This window comes from Aphelocoma coerulescens, chromosome 1A, assembly GCF_041296385.1.
Source record: "Aphelocoma coerulescens isolate FSJ_1873_10779 chromosome 1A, UR_Acoe_1.0, whole genome shotgun sequence".
Classification (NCBI taxonomy): domain Eukaryota; kingdom Metazoa; phylum Chordata; class Aves; order Passeriformes; family Corvidae; genus Aphelocoma; species Aphelocoma coerulescens.
Window position 1 is genome coordinate 77,216,743 of NC_091014.1, and position 18,685 is coordinate 77,235,427.

Consider the following 18,685-nt stretch of genomic DNA (forward strand, 5'->3'; position numbering starts at 1 on the left):
CTGTCTGACCTGCTCTGCTTTATGTCAGTGTCTACTTTAAGGGGTGGGATTTGTCTTTCTGTGCCGTGGTTTATGTAGTGTCACAAATGCTGATAGTGATCTCTTGCAGTGAAGGTTTCTGTTTGATCTCGCCAGTATAAGAACATGTGTGTTATTTTCATCAGGGCCTTTCCAGTCACTTGATTCATTTGGTTTGCACAAAGCAGGATTGTAGCTGGGCAGTGAGAAGGGGGTAGTTGTGTGTGCAGAGTAAGATTTAGCAATTCCTATATTTCCTGTAAGACAGAGGCTATTTTGAGTTTGGCTTTTTATGCTTCCTTTGGGGGAAGAAAGGTATCTTGCCAAAGCAGAGGGCAATGGCATCTAATTTTCCCATCCAGTGCTTGTAAAATATTTATTAAGTAAACTTTTACCTTCTCCCTTCTTAATTCTCAAATAATTCTGTGACAGAGTAGTCTCGTTCTGAGTGTAAATGTTGTTCCTCTCCCAGTCAGAGAAAACAAATGCCTTTGACAAAACAGCACATCTTCATTTTTCACAACAGAGTTGCTTTCCCACTGGTTGCTTAAAAAGCAAAACAAATGTTTTGCCTGTGGGAGCAATTTAAGATGAGATAAACTGTGGGTATTGGCCTCTCAAAAGTCATCCCAAGCTGACGTGATAACCATGTTCTGGTGGTTTATGAGCTTTCCCATAGCAGTATCCACAGAAATGGTTTAGCTTTGCATCATCCAGTAGGATCACGAATCTGCACCACTGCCACAGGTGGGTATTCTCCTAAGTGGGCTCTGACTCATCTTCCATTTGCATTCCTCTAAGGAGGAAAATCCTTAGAGATGCAAATCAAAGGTATTAGTAGGAAGCAACTCATATTCATCTGCAAGAGGCAGGAGAAAAGTAGAAATCCCAATGTTTTGAGATTACATCATCCCCCTCACAGGATCAGTTGAGCATTATTATGGGGCCATAGTTACTCCAAGGCTGTGGGATACCCTGTGAATGCAAATTGAGATGTCAAGTCCCATAAGAAGTCTCCTGTGGAGGAGATGTTGAGGGAGACTTAAGACTAGGGTTCTGTTTCAAATACCAAAGCCCAACACGCCCGCATGCTCACGTTGACGTGGGAATGAAGGGTCTGCAGTCCCCGTGTCCAGCCAGGGCTCTGTGAAGTTGCTTAAACAGGGTCACCTGCTGCCACCTGGGACAGCCACAGGAGGCTGGCTGCTGTGAGACAGGACCTGTCAAGGACAGACCCATGCTTTTCTAAGTGGCTGCCAGAGCCACGTAAGGCACTACGGGGAATTTCTAGCGCCACTTCAAACCTGCATTCAGCCACCTGAGCCAAGTCTCTCTCCAGTGCTCCTTGTGCAGTCAGACAAGCAGCAAGCACAGCCCAGGAAGCAAGTGGCACTGGATACCAAAGAACTGAGCCAACAGCACAGGTTCTCTTAATCAAAACATTTTCCAAGGCAGAAATTTCTCTGGCAGAAAATAATTTCCTCCCTGCACTTGACCTAGAGTGGGAGCAGGGCATCTCTGTGCCCTTCTCTTTTCCTGTCTTCTTAAACTCTTAAACCTTCTCTGACACAGGAAAACCAGGAAAATATTCAAGTTCTTTGTGGGGAGAGTGAGTCCAGCTCAAGGTCTAGAAAACAATTTGATACCCTGAAATGTTGAACTGTGACAACTAGCCAGCCTGCTTGCCTGTCAATTCCTGCCCTTGGTTCTCTTTATCTTCCTCAGATATTCTCTTAGATATCATTGGAAGCTGTATTTGAATAGCAAAGACATTTTTGACATTACTCAGGAGGAACAGCATCATTATTCTAGTGCTTTACAGCCCCCAAGTGCTTCAGAACCTACAGGAGTGGTTGTTTGCTGTGCAACAGGTCCCTGGTGTCTAATCTTGCAAGTAAATACGTGACTCATTCATCCTACAGCAGTGTGGGACCATAAATATCAGGCATTTATTCACTCAGCAGAAGGCCATGTTCATGGGTAGCTGACAAACACAAGTCTCTGGACAGTAAACACTCAGGCCTGAAACAACCCCAGTCTGCAACCAGGAATTAGAAGCTTTGCTGTTCTGTGGAATTTCATGTTCCAAGGTGGACCGTGTGGTCAGTAGCTCAAGAGTAGTCCCCGATGAGAATTATGCTGCCTGACTTCCATAACAAAAATATATAACTGGTGTTAAATAAGCTTTGTTGTTGTTCATGTCTTAGGATCCTTTTGAGGCCAAAAATATGTTCATTGTGTCCTGAACTGTTTCCAGTCAAAATACCCTTGACAGGTTCTAATTAGTTGTTCAAAGGGGCAGTTTTAGCACAGTTTCCCACATGCACTTCTACAGCAGTTGTGCTCCGTGGGGGCAGTAAAACCAAAGGGGGATTTTTGCTCTGTAGCAACATTTGTCTGTTTATCTGTGCTCAAGGTTACCTGGGTGTTACGTGTTCTTTCCTGGCAGAGAAGAATGAGTTTAAATAGGAAAATACCAAGAATCTTTCAGGTGGAGGGCTACATCATCCTGGATATTTTTTCTTAGCAAATCAAATTCAGTGATCTTAGCCCTAGCAGAACAGAAAGAGCTCAAGAACACATACATGCTTCTTTGCATTCATTTAATTTCCACCTAAACTATTCACTGCTGTGAATATGCAAGTCAAATACAGCCTAGAGATGCCTCTACAGAAGTACCACTAGAGACTCCAGCATTACAGGTACATTGACAACCACAGCATAAAAATCCTGCTAGTTCACAAATTAATGGTAACTTTGGAAACCAAATTCTAACACAATAGCTCTTCAGGGGACAGTCTGTAGGAGGAAAAGCATTTTAATTTGGCTTTGACAAGCTCACTTGTTTCCTCAGCCCCTTTTTTGCTAGCATCTACTTCAAACGTAGCACTTTGAGAGTGCTCTCACTCAAGTACGTGTCTGGGGATCCATGGCACATTTCAAACTTTTAATCACAGCCACTGAACAGTGTTTTTCTTTACCAAATTTAGTGCTGCAAACAAGACAATTAAAATGTCAAGCTTCATCGGTTGCACTGATTTTCTAGAACAGCCTCACACTCAGCTACGGCTTTGACAGGGATGTCTCCCTCCAGTCTTTGCTCTTTCCTCGCCCTGTTCAGATCCTAGGCTCAGTATTCAGAAGCAAAAGCTCTCAGCCTGAAAGACTTTATTAGTGCAATCCCTGGTGACATCCAGAGGGTGCAGTAGATGTAGCTCTCCAGCCCTCAAGCTCTGCTGCTCAAGAGAGGACGGTTCTCTGTTATGGGAGCTGCCAGTCTTCCACTCCCCTGAGTAGCAGCACAGCAGCTTCTCCCTGTAATGAATTTCCTGCAGTGCAGCAACTTTCCAAGCCTCAGTTTCTAACTAGAGTATATAATTTAATGAGGCCTGGAGCCCAAAGCAGGAGAAGCAACATCAAGCATGATGGGCAAAGAGTTTGTTCTCCTCAAACCTTCCTGCACTGGAAGAGAAATAGCTACTTATTCCACAGTGGTTTTGTTCCAGGGCAAATGTTGTTCAATGGGTACATGGAACAGGTTTAGGGTCTAACATAAAAACTACTATAATAAAATTGTACTGCACAATAACTCATTCTCGTCATAATTTCTACTGAACTCAAAATTGAGCTTTAAAAAATTCAGGGTGGAGCACTACAGAAAATTAGAGTTCACACCAGACTCCAGAGCGTGGGATAAATATTCAGTATGGATAGGAAATAAGAGAACATGGGATTATGAAGGGAAGGGTGAAATCTAGTTGCTTCTACATGTTTCTCTAAAGTTACAATCTGAGAACATCACTTGCTGGAAAGTTTAATAATGGGTAGTAGTACATGGTTCACGCCAGCCAGGGTTCACTGACCGTTTTCCCCTCTCCTTAGAGCCAGTGACATCTCTGACCTGCTCTTCCCAGGGCTTTCAAAACCCAGGCATGAAGCAGCCAGAGTGGCCACTCCCTCCTTGTAACCTCTTTGGAGACAACTGGAGATCACAGAACGGCACCCAGAGCGCTCTCAAGTTCTGGCACTGCTCTTCTGGGACTCATCACTGAGACCAATCCCATTAAATTTGTATCTTCTCTGACATCCCAGAGCAGTGTCCTTTGCAACTCGTAGCTTAAAGAACCAGGAGTCAGTTTGGGACTTGGTGACCACTTAATTGCATGTGGTCCCTTATTCTGTGTTATCCATATGCACAGATATGAACCATGCATGTGACTCCAATTTTGCTAAAAATATAGATACATATAGCCAAACACATATCAGAAATACCTAAGTAATTTTTCAGGTAAGGTACAGCTATAGAAAAAGATTCTTGCCACATATAGACAGATCATTGCAGGCACACTATTATGAGCCCACTATTTGTACCCCACCTGCCCTCTGGATTTTTGGCATGCCCTTGCTGTCATGCACCTTGCATTGCTCAGTTGCTTTAAGTGAATGCTGTTGATAACAGAGAGTGATTTGATGGCAAATTGAAGGGACGTTTAATCTAATCAATGCTTGCTTTGAACTCCTGCACTGTTAGGAGGGTTTGTCAGATTACAGTGTTTACACAGTGCAGCTGCTACTCCTGAGCCTGCACATTGTACTTTACTTAGGGCGGCTTGGAGGTGCCAGGAGAGCTCAGGGCTGTGGGTGCGTGTGCAGAAACATCTGGGTGCTTTTTTGCAACTTATCTCTGCTTGCACAAGTAATTCCAGAATCCTAAGAGAACCTGCTGTGAGGGAAGTTCAGTATTTTTCTCCTGATCTCCCTCAAAGCCAGCCAGAACAGAAGCATGTGAAAGACTTAAGGACAAAGCAAGCGAGCAGAACTATTTCAAACTTCAAAAGAAGTGCTGAGCAATTTCAGTTTACAGAGAAGCTTGAAGTAACAAATAGACAGATTAGTTTGAATGAAATCAGGATGGCATTCAAAGTAACTCTGAATGCTCTGTTCCCTCATAGAACTGTAATTAGTGAATGCAATATACTTCATATTTTATGAAAAAAAATGCAGAAAATAAATCTTAACATTACTAAAAAATTTAGCCTATGCAGTAAAATGTCACAAAGTAGCATTTCCTGATGGAGTCCAGAACTGGGGTTTTCTTTTTATGTCAACTCTGCAGGGTGGCTTTCAGCAGGTTATGCCATGTCCATATACCTCATGTTTATCATAAAATGGTAAAATCTATTCTTCTAGTGAGCAAGTCATCTTGCAGAACTGTGGATGAAAACAAAACTATCTAACAGCTCATACCAAATATTTATGTCAACTTGCTTAATGAGCTGAAAACATCACTTGGAGAAGAGCTACATGCAAGTCTCTAATTGTGACACATTAACTGGAAAGCAGGAAACATCAACTGCTTATCAGCAATAAACTGGCAGGACTGGCACAATATTTTGGGAGCTCTTGCAGGATTTAGGAACCCAAAATTTAGCTTATATAAAATCAAGGTAACAACAGAAGGAGGGCAATACAGACCCTAGGTAAGAAACTCAGAAAAGAGTTAATGCCAAAAGGGATTTGGGAGTTGCACTGAAGTACCAACCAATCAAAAGTAGTAACATTATATGATTGTAAAACACAGCAGCATGCATTTGGGTTTTTTTTGTGAATGAAAGTTTACATTGATGTAGAAAGAATGTAACAAAAATATGAAGCATAAATGTTGTTTCAGTACTTAAAGCATACATGCATTTATGCCAGGCTTTCTTTTATTAATGTCATGGCTTGTTGTAGGCAAAATGGGTGTAGTGGGAGAAACAGGACAATAAACAAGAAAAAAAAAGACAGGGGCTCAGTGAGTGAATTTGTAACCAAAAAAATTAAAGGATATGAGTAATCAGAAAAACAGCAATACTAAGAAAAATTAAAGCTACTCTCTAAGTCTTACTCTCATAAAAAACTCTTTTTATAAAGGGAACACACCAAGAATTTTATTTATTTATTTACTTACTTTAGACTGTTCTAAATGCTATTAACTATAGAACAAACATCCCTGTGTTGTTTGTGGAAACCAAGTGAAAGAATGCAAAGCAAATATGCAAGTGAACTAATAACCAGTGTTTATTCAATTACTGTTTTGTGCAAACAAGCAGAGTGATTTAATATCAGTTTGTAAACATCTTACCCAAACTGCATTTCCAGTTGATCATCTGCATGCAAATCAGTTTAAAATAAGCACATGCAAAAACAGGCCAAAATTCAAAGGAAAAAGCCCTCAAAAAATCAATAAGAAGGGATGAAAAATGATGAAGAAAATCAAGGAAAAGATAAAAGCAATTGTTCAAACTTTTTCTTGCTAAACAATGTTAGAAAACTGTCAGCCAGAGAAAGGCACACACAAAAAAATCTACTCATCTTGTATAAACTCAGTTGTGAATTGATAATGAAAGATTTTAAACAAGGCTGTCTGCCAAGAAGAGAAGTGGAAGTCCCAGCTGTAATTAAATATATTGACTACTCTTCCTCTGGAAGCAGCAGAGCCAGAGCTCCTCTTTGATGTCTCTCAAAACTTCCCCTTTTCTGTTGCTCTTCCAGTGAAGACCACCTGGCTCAAGGCAGGCTGAATTTGGAACAGTGAGGGGACTGGAGATTTTTAGGGCTGGCAGCTGTTCCATTCAGGTGTTTGCATGAGGGGGAAAAGGATCTGTTTGAGGAAAGAAGGGGCATCCCAGCTGAGGATCTCCTTTCCTGCCTGCCAGGGAACTCAGGGAGGGAAGAAGAGCAACAACTGCTCTCGGCCATCTCATCTCCTCTAGCAAGAGAGGTCCTTACAGTGCCCATTGCTGGGCTCCCTCCTGTGAAGGAGGGGAAAACAGAGGAGGATATGCTTCTCAAATACAGAGGATTATTAGCTTTGGTGAATAAAGCATGTTAGCTGTGGATTTTAGTCAGGTATCCCCAGCAGTAAGAGCACGCATGAAACCGAGGACATCCATCCTTTACTGAAATATTTGTATTGTTCCCGAGCCACTCTTCAGGCTTCTGAGTTTTTCTACCTAACAGATCCTGCTTGAGCAACCATTCAGCTTTCCCACTAGGATACTCCAAGGATGGAGAATTCCTAGGATACGATGCAGTACCTTACATCTGGACAAAGCAGTTGAGTCATTTGTTTTGAGCACTTCCTTTCAGATACGTGTCTCCCTTACTCTGTCCTCCCTCCTGAGGTGCACACCCCCAGAAGCTGGTGCCATGCCAGCTGCTCTGAACCCAAGGGGAAGCTGCTGCCCCTGAAGATGCCCTTTACCATCTGGCTATGGCCCTGGTGGCTGGGCTGGCCAGCTGAGGGATGCTGCAGGGTGCTTGCTTTGTCCCACAGCTCAGCAGGCAGCATCTCATGGAGGAATCCAGGCTCTTCTTTCCGATCTACCTTATTCTGGAAACCTTCCGAATGTTATTAGATTCTGAAAGAGCTGACCTTTAAAAGTCAGTGGTGCAATTAACCAATCTGGCCAGCTCTACACCAGCAGCTCAGCTGGCCTAGGAGAGGCAGGAACCAGACAGTTCACTTCTGACTAATGTCATTACAGAAGGACAGGAGGTGGACCCAGACACTCTAATTAAACGGCAGCAGATCTGCTCAGCAGGCTGTTATGATTGAGTGCAAAGCAGAGAGACCATGCAAGACATGACAGAATCCCTGGGCTTTGTGTAGTTCTGTGCCACAGCCATTTCTGTGGCATTTGTTGGCAGTAATCTCTCATACAGCTGGCAAAAGAAAGGGAAGGAGGGTATCCAAAGAAATGGGGGTTCATCACTGCCAGTGCTCTGGTCTGAAGGCCTCTATCCTAACTCACCTCATCAAAACTAATGCATAAAAAAATGGAAGAAAAGGTGGTGTGGGCGAGGGGATTGCCTTCACTATGTGTGTGAGACTCCCTGCTCTGCCTTCCTTTGCATGTCAGAAAGAGCCCTTGTGTGCAGTAGAGCCCCTGAAGATCAGAGGAGTCATTTACTCAAGTCTGACTCAGTGTTTCCTTGTTGTAGGTCAAGAGCCTCTGGCCAGTGCTAAATGATCACTTCTCTCTCTCCCTGTCCCATCCACTTTAGATATGGGCTTCAACAGCAAAATAGGAATCCTGCAGAGAGGTGAACCTTGTGACTCTGTTGGACTTTTTTTGCTTTTCCTGGCGTGTCAGATGGCTGGAATTTTGGACTGCATTTGTCAGTGTTTGCTGTCCTTTTCCACTGGGGTTCTACTGACATTTCTTGCTTCTTTCTCTCTCTCCTGCTCACAGTGAATTGCCTCTGGTTCCATGGAGGCCTTTGCTGTTAACAAACGAGAAAGCTCAGACTTAAAATTAACTACTTCTTACTTGCATCAAATAGGGCAGGCCTAAATTTGGCTTCTGTTTAGGCTGGTAAACTATTCACTCTGCAGTACAAACACAAGTCAAAGGTGGTGGTTGCTGATTGTTTTGGCCCCTCACTGCTCTCATCTCTTACTCAGAGAAGCAGAGAAGTTTTCTCAACAGTTGCCTTTGAAAGAACCAACTTAAGCTTCCTACAGGATACATTCTCAAGGATCCAAATATCCTTAACATTATTGAAAGCTGAATATATTCTTAAATGTGGGCATGAGCCCCTTGCAATTCTTTACCCCAGGGACAGAGATGGGGTCCTCCAAGTTATGACCCACTGCAGGAACCTAATCTATCAACAAGGCAAAAAAAAATCTTGGAGAAATTATCCTTGTGAGGCTAAAACCACCTGTAGCAAATAGATCCCTAACACATCTTAGATATTAGCCTAAGTTTTCTCCCCAGTTTTCTTGCATTTAGCTGACTGTGCAGGTGGCCAAATACATGTTTCATGTCTGTTCAATAAGATGGTTGCAAAGCTTGGGCACAAATTTATTTAGGTTGAAGAATCTTGTTCAAAATCTTTTGAAACTTCATAATGATTTCTCACCTAAGAGTGCATCTGTTACTTGTTTTTATTTGGATACTGCCAGTAGAATTTGCAGCTGAAAAATATACTTCTTTCACTTGCAGAAAAACATTGTTAGCAGGATTACCTCTGAGGAAACAAAAACCTCTAGACACTTTTTTACTTGCTCCTGATTTATTTCTGTGGTTTTCACGTCTGCTTTTCTGTCCCATATAACATACTCTTGTTCATCCAGTTCCATATTTGTGCACAAAACTTCAAATTATTTTAAGTGGAAGCTACAGGCATAATTACATGTATTGCAATAAAATCTACAATGAAAGTCTAGACTGGCATAGATGCAGTAGAACTTGCAAAGCTAGTAGGGAGTGTACCTCTTCCTGGAAATAATAAAAATGACAGAAACTTCAAGATGTAAACAGAGATTGAGGGCCAACCTTTTTACTATATGTATGTCTCTAGAGCTGCAAAAAAGTGCCAGGAAAATTGGTGCTTCTGGATTAGGTCCCTAGCTGCATCTGAAAAGCTTCAGTATGTTTACATTTATGATGAGAATCTTCAACTGAAGCTAATGTTGGAATTGGGCCTTTAAAAAAACCTGACCTCACTGAAGCAATAGAGAAATCTTTCAAATGCCTTTTAATCATTTCCTAATCTTTTAAGTTGGTGTCATCCAAAATTTTGACAACCATGGACCAAAAGTTGTTGTAGGAGTTTGCTCAGATTGGGCTTTTGGAGACAAATATACTTTTATGATCGTACAGAGCAGTGGAAAGATCATTTTGCCAGGAATAGGTAGAAAAGGCCCATGGTCTGTGCAGCTCTGCACCAATATCAACCCTCTTTTAATGATTACTGACCAAAGGAGGGAAAAAAACCCTCATAAAGGCATCAATTCAAGTCCTGTTGGAGAGAAACATAAGAAAGTTTATCTGCTGCCTAATCTTTTCAAATGGAATGAAAGTAAATTTAATTTGACTAATCTACAGTCATAGCCTTGTTCTCTGTGTGGGTAGATCACAGCTGACTTGCCTGTATTGGAGAATCAAGACTCGGATACAGAAATCCAAAGACCAGAGGGAAATATGGCCAACACTATTTGGATGAGTAAGGGGAGAGAAAGGATATGACAACATCATTACTAAGAATTGGCTCAAACCTTAGTTAGCAGAAAAGTTTCCATATTTTTTTTGTCTTAAGATCCTTACGGTGGAAAAAGAAGGTCCTTCCTAAAAGGGCAGAAGAAATACAGATGAAGCACAATAAAGGGGAAGCTTGCCATGAAAGTTAACCTAAATTTGAAGTATTTCAGGTTTTCTTTCACAAAATGGGAGGGGTCACTGAGAGGGAAATAGCCTGAAATGGCAACATTTTCATGGAAAATGTTCCAATCCAGTCCTTACTGGCAAGGGCAGTAGAATCCATAACAAAACTCACTTTTTTTTACATACTTCTTCTGCTTCCCTCATAGAACTTTGAGCACCCTGTCTTGTCCCCTTCTCCCCAGGCTGTGATTTCACTATGCCAGTGTTTTTACCATGACCCCTTTGGCACAGGGTCCTGTGCAGATTCATTAATTGCCTGCTGTGATTTACAGCACGTCCATCTGCCATTCATCAGACACTCTGGCCACAGCCTGTGGCAAGTGAGCTTCAGTCTGGCAGGGCAAAAACCAGCTGAATCTACCCCTAGCCAGCAGCTATGGGCCATGTTTCCTTAGCTGTGTGTCCATGGATGTCTGTGGGATGTTTTACTCCTCTGTAAGCTATGTGCTTGCTTTAGTAATTAGCCTGAAGATCTGCTGGAATGAATAGATGGGGGCTTTGGCTTAGTGAGGAAGGCATGGAGAGGCAGGTAAGCACTTGGAGTGATGCCTCTGACCAAAACTGGACACTTGTAAAGGATCTGCTTCCAAGGGATCTGCCAGTACAATCCGCAGCAAGTGCCTGAACCCTCCAGCAGTTACTGGTGAGTGGCTGGGATGTTCCCCACCAGCATCCAGACAGTTGTGGAAGGCCCAGACAAAGCAGGAGAGCAATTAAAGATTAGGGAGAAAAAGTAGCCAGACAGTTTTTGAGGAGTTCTCTATGCAAAAAGTCAAAATTTGGCCTAACAGTCCTTTTCCCAGTGATTTTTGAAGTGCTGTAGTTTAGCCAGGTTTCAAAGACCAGGAGGCAGCCTATCCACACAAGAGCTGTGGACACATAGCAGTTGTACTTTAATTTACATGCACTTTGCTTTAATTTAAATACATGATTTTCCAGGCACAGGCAAGCTTTTCTGAGCCATGAATAGCACAGGAAGCACTTGAAAAATTAGTGAAATATTTGCAAGAAGACATTGGAGAGATGAGAAGCTCTCTCTTTAGGGAGACCACTCTACAGTTCAGGAACTTAAGCTAAGCCTCCTTGTTTTTAGCTATTGCAGGCACGGGGATTTCAGTCTTAACTTCTTTCTTGTAGGGTTGGCTCTGCTGCCCGTATCAGTTTGAGAGCATCACTTCTCTCATTGTACCTCAACAACTCCCTGGGGCAGGAGCTTCAACCTACACAAAGAAAGGACAAGCTTTGATGACTCCAGTCGGTTGTGCCTCAGGCTGCGTTATAGGAAAGAGGAATTCAGAGGGAAAGTCCCAGAAATATAACCAGCTGCACTGAGCAATAGCAGGGCACTTCCCAGCTGTTGAACAGTTTAACAACCCAATCCAAAACAGCCTCCTGATGCATGTTTCTCTAGGAATAATTTCAGCAGGCATGTGAGTTCTCTTCCCTTGCATTGTCAGCTTGATTTCCAGGAATGTTTTTCTTTTTTTCCAGCCAACAGCTCTCTGTCTCAGTGGCTTATCTGATAATAGCTTGCAATAGGCCTGCTGCTTCTCTGCCTTCCTAAACACACAGTCCTGGCCTTCTTATCTGCTCTAGCAATGAGTGACATCTCTTTATATGTTGTACTTTATCTAATTAAAATGAGAGTACATTGTTTATCGCTTTCCTGGCCAGACCATGCTCATTCCTTTAGAGCAGTGAATTATTCAGCTCTTCTTGCCACTTTTCTTGGGCTAAACCCTGAAGAATGGGAGGGAAGGGAGTTCAGAGAATGGGGTGGAATAACAAAATTCCTCCTTGAGCTCCGATCTCGATCTCGATAACGGTGGTGAGAGCAGGCATTGCTGCCTTGACTGCTCATCCTCCAGGACAACAGGTGGAGCAGATAGAGGGGAGCACGACAGAGCAATGCTGCTGGGGGGCACAGGAACAGGATTGCTGGGTTTTATTGTTCCCCCTAGGGCTCCCGTTACTGAGGCTTCATCATATCTGCCCTAGGTGGATGAGCAGGAGGTGCCTCAGCCCTCCCAGGTGCTCTTCCACCTAAACAAAAAGCCTCCAGGGCAGGACCCTACCTGTAAGTAGAGTTTAAAGACCATATCTCTTCTTCTGTATGAAACCAAAACAGTAAAGAGGGTGTTTAAGACTACTTTAAAAAATGACCCTTGCTCCCGTAAAAAAAGGTAAGCCAAGCTTTCAACTCAGCTGGAGCTGAAGAGTTCACCCCCCACAGCAGAGTCATTTGTGACCACAAGGTTCATCTTTATCTTCTGGGGAGGCTATGCTGGGATCCATCAAGAAAGTTAAAAATGCCATCTAAATTTGCTTCCTCTTTTAAAAGCAGTAAGGAACCAGGAGTTATAGACTATGCTTGCAGACTGTAAACAGCTTCTGGAGGCACATTTGTGAAAGCATTGTTTCAGCATCCAAGTGCTATTTATATTTCTAAAGCACTTCTGCTTTGTCAGCATCAGTCTATCTGCAGTGCTAATCCATTTATCCCAGCAGCAGTAGCATTACACACAACTTCCAGATGAAACTAAAAAATGGGCAGGGAAACTAAAGGCCAAAATTTTCAACAGCTGCTTGGGGACTGAAAGAGGATGACAGGCTGACAAGAAAAATTTCTAGAAATGCTCTAGTGTGAGAGAAACCACCAGGTGTAGCAACAACAAACCAAATAACAACAAAACCAATGAAAACTAAAGAAACAAACAAGAACCAATCAAACAAAAACCCACAACAAACCAGTTGTGGGGAAAGAGCATCTTTTGAATCAGGAGAATTTCATCGATTCCACGCAGTCCATCCCCACACACAAGTGAATCAGTATTGCTGGGTGGGTGCACTTGGAGAGCCACAGACTGGGGAGTGACAAGAGACTTGGGGGGCAAGAATGGACAGGATTACACTGGGAAAGGGCATCCTTTCAGCCCAACACCATTTAAATACTATTGGGCATCATGCTGGCTACCTCTCTGTTCTGCCAGGCACACCAATAGTGCTGAAAAGGTAACCACCCATTATTCTGGGCAAAGCCAAACCTAAAGCATGGTGAAGCAAGGAATGTAAACCTCCTCTCGGACTGGTTCCCTGGTCACTGCATCAGCTTTCATTAGGAGCAGTTGGAGGTTCTCTTCCTTGTCGAATTGCAGGGTCCCAGGGCTCTGTTTCCTCATGTCTGGTATGCTGTCATTGTGAGCAGCCAAGCAAACTGATCACTGCAGTCAGTCTGTGGCACTCTGCAGGGCAGTAACAGGAGAATTAAATGCATACTGTTCTGTTCAAATGCTGCCAGAGGAAAGTGGAATTGTTTATATGTTCTCTGCTCACTCTGACAAGAGCACGGGGTGAAGCTGAGGAAGTGTTCTTGAAGCATTAGAAATAAAACTTAGCCATCAGAGGTTTATCACACTGGCCTGAGAAAATAATAGAAGCAAATATCATCATAATTGCAAAGAGCTGAAGGATCTTTGAGCCCCTGACACTGTTATCCACTGTGGTGGCATGTACCTACCAAACTTCAGGACAGAGGGGAGGATCCTTGAAGGGAAGGATGACACAATCCCGTTGCAAAACTGCTGTGGGATCGTTAAAGTCCCCCTAGAACAAACAGGAACTTGGTGTTTTCAGCCTCATGTAAAAGGAATGAAGAAAATCCCATCACTAAGGTCTCTTCAGACTGGATAAACCACTGAATGAGATAATGACTGAAAGAGCCCTGAATATATGACTTGTTATGTTTCTTATCTGTGTAGTTTCTATGGACAAGAGAATCTCACACAGATGGCTCCTCAGACTTTTGGGGTATAACTCATTATTCAGCATGGATAAATGTAGAAAAGCTCCCTCTTAATGCAGACTTTTAACTAAGTGCAGCTGATTACTCAGCTGAGACCAGAAGAGCAGTCCCTGTAGCTCTTGCACTTTGGGGAGGCAGGGCCAGGTCTCCTGGCAGCTGTGATGAACATCATAAACTAAGTTATGTTAATGCTCCAAGTTTCAGACTTGAGATAAGTCCGAGGTTTTACGACATCCATTATCTACTACTGTGTCTTTTATTTTGTTTGAAGACATGCAATGTTTATTAGCTGAATGCCCTTAAGCATTGAAAATGAAAGCAGAAATTTACCATTTAAATTTAGATCATGCTTCCCCCCTGCCACACACACACACATAATTTTAAAGTTTACTCTGAACAGTTCCCAGGATTGTGTGTCCAGATTCCAAGCAGAAGGCTAATAATAACCCCTGCATTATTATAGGCACTAAATGGGTGCTCATAAAACTCTAGCTGCAGCCAGAGATAGGAGATGATAGTTGTTTATCAAAACAATGAATTAGTTTAAATTCATTTAGTGTTGTCACTAGCACTGGGAACCAAGCACAGCACTCTGTAGTGTACTGACTGGACCACTTAACCATATTTATCTTTGCCCATTATAACATGGTCTTATAGGAAATCACTGCTTCCAGGGTCTGGGATTAATTAATCTTCCTCCTGACAGAGGTTGTATGGGATGAGCAGTGATGTGAGACCAGGCAGATCACCAGTTAGGCTTCAGAAATAAACAGGCCTTGGTCCCTGGTGATTTATGAAGAGTTGCTCTCCACCCACGCCTGTTCTTCCATCCTGCTCCACAGAAGAAAAGAAGTGATGCTGGGGGTGATACTCTTAGATACCATTAGGTAGCTACCAATTCCATCTCCCTTAAGGTCACTATTCTGCCTCAAGGAATGATCATCTCTACAGCCTGTTAGGAAACCTTTATTCAGACTGAGCTTTTGTCTTCAGCTCATCATTTCTACACCTTGCAACATATTTCTTTTTACTGTGAGAAAGATGTGGTCCATAGTGTTTACCTTCCATTTTACTTCAGTTGTTGATCATAGCTTTTCTATCATTCACTTTTATCATCCTTCAGCATATTCCTACTGTGGAAATACCTCTTAAAGAGCTTCTCTGCTCCTCCTGCTGTCTCTTAATCCTCCAAGTGTAATGGCAAAGCTGTTTGCTCTAAAAAAAGAAGATTAAATTGCTGGTACAAACAAAAGTTCGAGATTCCAGGTGGCAAGCAAATAACAGGAGCAGGTGTCTTTACAACACAGAGAAAAGGAGGGAGGGTTAGAAAAAAAAAGAGCATAGCTAAAATATGAGAACAGCCATCAGGACACTTGCCAGCACTGTCCATGAGATGCTGGAGGCAGCTGGAAGATCACACATTGTACTGCTAGTAAATAGTCACACAAGCCTGAGAACTGTCATGGCTTATGTCACTGTTTGATACCTCTGTTCTCACGTGCATTTCTCCATTCATTCCTCTGGGAATGTCTCCAGGTGTCTGGTTCAGGTACTCGGCAATGGGCCCCTCAGAAAAAAAAAACAATTCCTTACCTTCTTCCTGAAATTCCAGGTAGCTAATAGCCGATTTTGAAAAAGGTGGGTCCCCATAAATATTGTGCTGTGCACTGTATTAAAAAGATGTAACATTTATCAAGGCTTATGTCCCCAGGCTCATAAAAAAAAGAGGATCATTGAAATTCCATGAGTCAGTTTTCAGTGTATTCTGTTGCCTTAACTCCTCATCTTCCTGTGACACAGACACCTTCCAGGCATGCATCTATTGACTGATTTGTGGCACATCAATCAATAGGGCTGGTACAGACTTCTAGTGTTCACCTAAGCTCCTTTGCCAAAGAAAGGAGGACATATGATCTTTCAAGATCTTCCTGAATATCCTACTCTGGCTGGATTGTAATCCCATTGCAAAACTTTTCCAGGTTGTCTGAGATTTCCATGGAGCCAAATCCAGAAAGCCAAGGATGTGCATGCAGAAGAAATGAAGTTTATCACAGAAAAGGCCAGGGAATGGTTTGTTTTTAATTTGATGCAAGCTGGAGTCTCATTTGATATAGTATACATAACTTAAAATAAGAAAATTATTATAGTCAGGTTGAGAAGAGAGTGACAGCTAGTCTGTTCAGAGACTGACCACACAGAAACACCCAGTGCTGCCTACCAGCATGAAATATGGAGCTCTGTGTCCCTTTATGCCATTTCTTATTGCCATTTGACTTAGTGAATCAGTAGCAGAGCAAGGCACTTTGACAGAGGTGCTTTTTCTGTTGTGAAGATTACAAGTACAGGCAGTGATTCAGCATTGATGCTCAGGGTGCTGACTGCCCTCTCATTCAGGCTGACTCGCTAGAGCCTGATAAAACTGTATTTTTAGGCATTTAGAGTTACTCTAAGCCTTCAGCCTAGCAGCAAAGAGTACGCTGTGCCTTTGCAGAGTGCCTTTGTCGTACTGGAACGTACCACGTGAAGCAAAATGTCTTTTGCTCCTGGCCAGAACAGCAGTCAGGAGGATGTTGAAGCACCAGCCAGCCCTCAGAACTATCAAATACTAACCCCAACAGCAGGCAGGTTCCTTGAGTTCCTTAGGAACAGCCTCCCCCTCAGGCAGGGCTAGGGTTTATGGCCAGGTTGCTGCTGGCAGCCAGGATGTTCTCACAGAACAGCTGGGCCCTGCAGACCAGTCCCTACCCTGACCACGGTCTCACACAGAACTCTCTTTAACTGTGTTGGAAAAATTTCTTCATTTCCTTCGAGCATGAGACCGTGCCCCATCTCCTACTCCCTGGGAAAGTGGTCTGCAAGCCTCCCAGGACATGTGGACCTTCTCTAATAAGGCAACTTCACTTCTCTCCCCTTTCTTCCAGTTTTTTCTATTCACCTCTTGGCTTCTGAGCATGGGAGCGGGAAGAGAGCAGGGATTGGACCAAAGGCTGGAGAAGAGCCTTAAAAAAAACCCCAAAATCTCACAAAAAAAAAAAAAAATTACAACCAACAGCAATATCACCACCAATAACAAAAAATCAACAACAACAAAAAAAATCCCCACTTCAGCACTGGCCACATGTGTATAGCCACTCCTTCTGGTGCTCACGTGTGGTCCTCCCTTTGCACTGGCAGGGGATGAGGCAGCAGCTCCACACCATCCTAGGAGCAATTCAAGGCATCTCCAAAATACCCAGATGGTCCTTTCCTTCAGGAGTGTCACTCAAGGGTCTCATGTTGCCTACACCTTCTTTCAGGCTCAGCTCTGACAGGATAAAATCAAGTTTGAACCCTTTTGGCACACAGGAATGAGCTGAAGATGAGGAGCTGGTGCAGGCTACAGCAAAGAAAGCGTGCCTTTGCCTTCTCCCTGTAACAGTGACACCTTGATAAAAGGATCCAATGAATCCCCCAGATTTCTCCAGTGTAATACAAAACAGCACTGAATGAAAGCATAACCAGAGGCTAGTAAAGCTGGGTTGGTTTGTTTTAAATATGCAATTCCTAAATTGCAAGTTCTTTGAAGACAAACAGTGAGGTGTTGAGTCATTTCCTTTGAAAATCAAAAACCCTAACTTCCTTGAAAAAAATGGCCTTTCTGTTCAAAGTACATTTACCAACAAAAATTCATTCATGCAAAAATGCTTTGACAATAACCAGATCATCCTGCCATTGAAACCATTATAGAATTCCCTCCTGTATCTCCTTTCTTTCTTTTTCCTTTTTAAAGATGACAAACTAATTTGACCATAAAAAGAGAGTGGGATGTTTTCTAAATTCAACACTGGAAGAAATGTAAGGAAAAGAAAATACAAAAAAGTTACAGCCACTGAAAATTTTGACATCTTGCCACTGTCTTATTGAAGTGCTGGATTTTTAAAGAGAAAAGCTTTCCACCCCTTCTTTCTTTTTTTTTCCCCCCTCTCAGATAAATCTAACTTTTTTATCTTTCATCTTGAGATGGAGGGTTGAGTTAGTGTCCAAGTTTTGTACTGAGAATCCTCTTCTACTTTCCTCTGCCCAGTGTCTTTCAAAAGAGCATGGAAATCCAAACCTTACCTGTGTCAGTTTTCTGGAAAAGCCACAGTTGTTCTGTGAGATTTCATCCCTAAGGTTTTCCCTACAATGCCATCACAAATATACTTTGTCTCAGACACACAAACATCTGGAGGTGTTACCATTAACTGTGTTTTGGAAAACCAGATGTGTTAGTAATAGCACACCAGAAAGTTCAGGCTTCACAAAAGGGGCGACAGAACAAGTTATACAATGAAGTCAGGAGAGAGAAATGGTACAAGTGTGTTCCTAAAATGATCAAAACCATTAGACACACCAGTCTGATAATTCATCTTTCACATGAGAGAAGACCTGTGGAATAAACAACTTTATAGTGAAATTACATGTTATGGAACGGGGTAACGTAATGTAAATTAAGCCTCCTGCTTAAGCTCCATGTGCAGCAACCATTGTAAAAACATGCCTTGAGCACTGAAAGCAATGGGCAGAACATTACTACAAAAATCCTCCTGCTGAGTGGGGATGGGATGAATGACTGCTAATCGATAAAAAAATGAGAGTGAACTATCCAGGTGAGCATACAAAGAAGTCCAGC

The 18,685-nt window shown here is 42.6% G+C and overlaps 1 protein-coding gene across 4 annotated transcripts in view; it reads left to right on the plus strand.

The window, feature by feature from the left end:
* Positions 1-18,685, plus strand: part of RERG (RAS like estrogen regulated growth inhibitor) — a 96,697-nt gene that overhangs the window by 54,584 nt on the left and 23,428 nt on the right. The gene's annotated exons all lie outside the window — the stretch shown is intronic.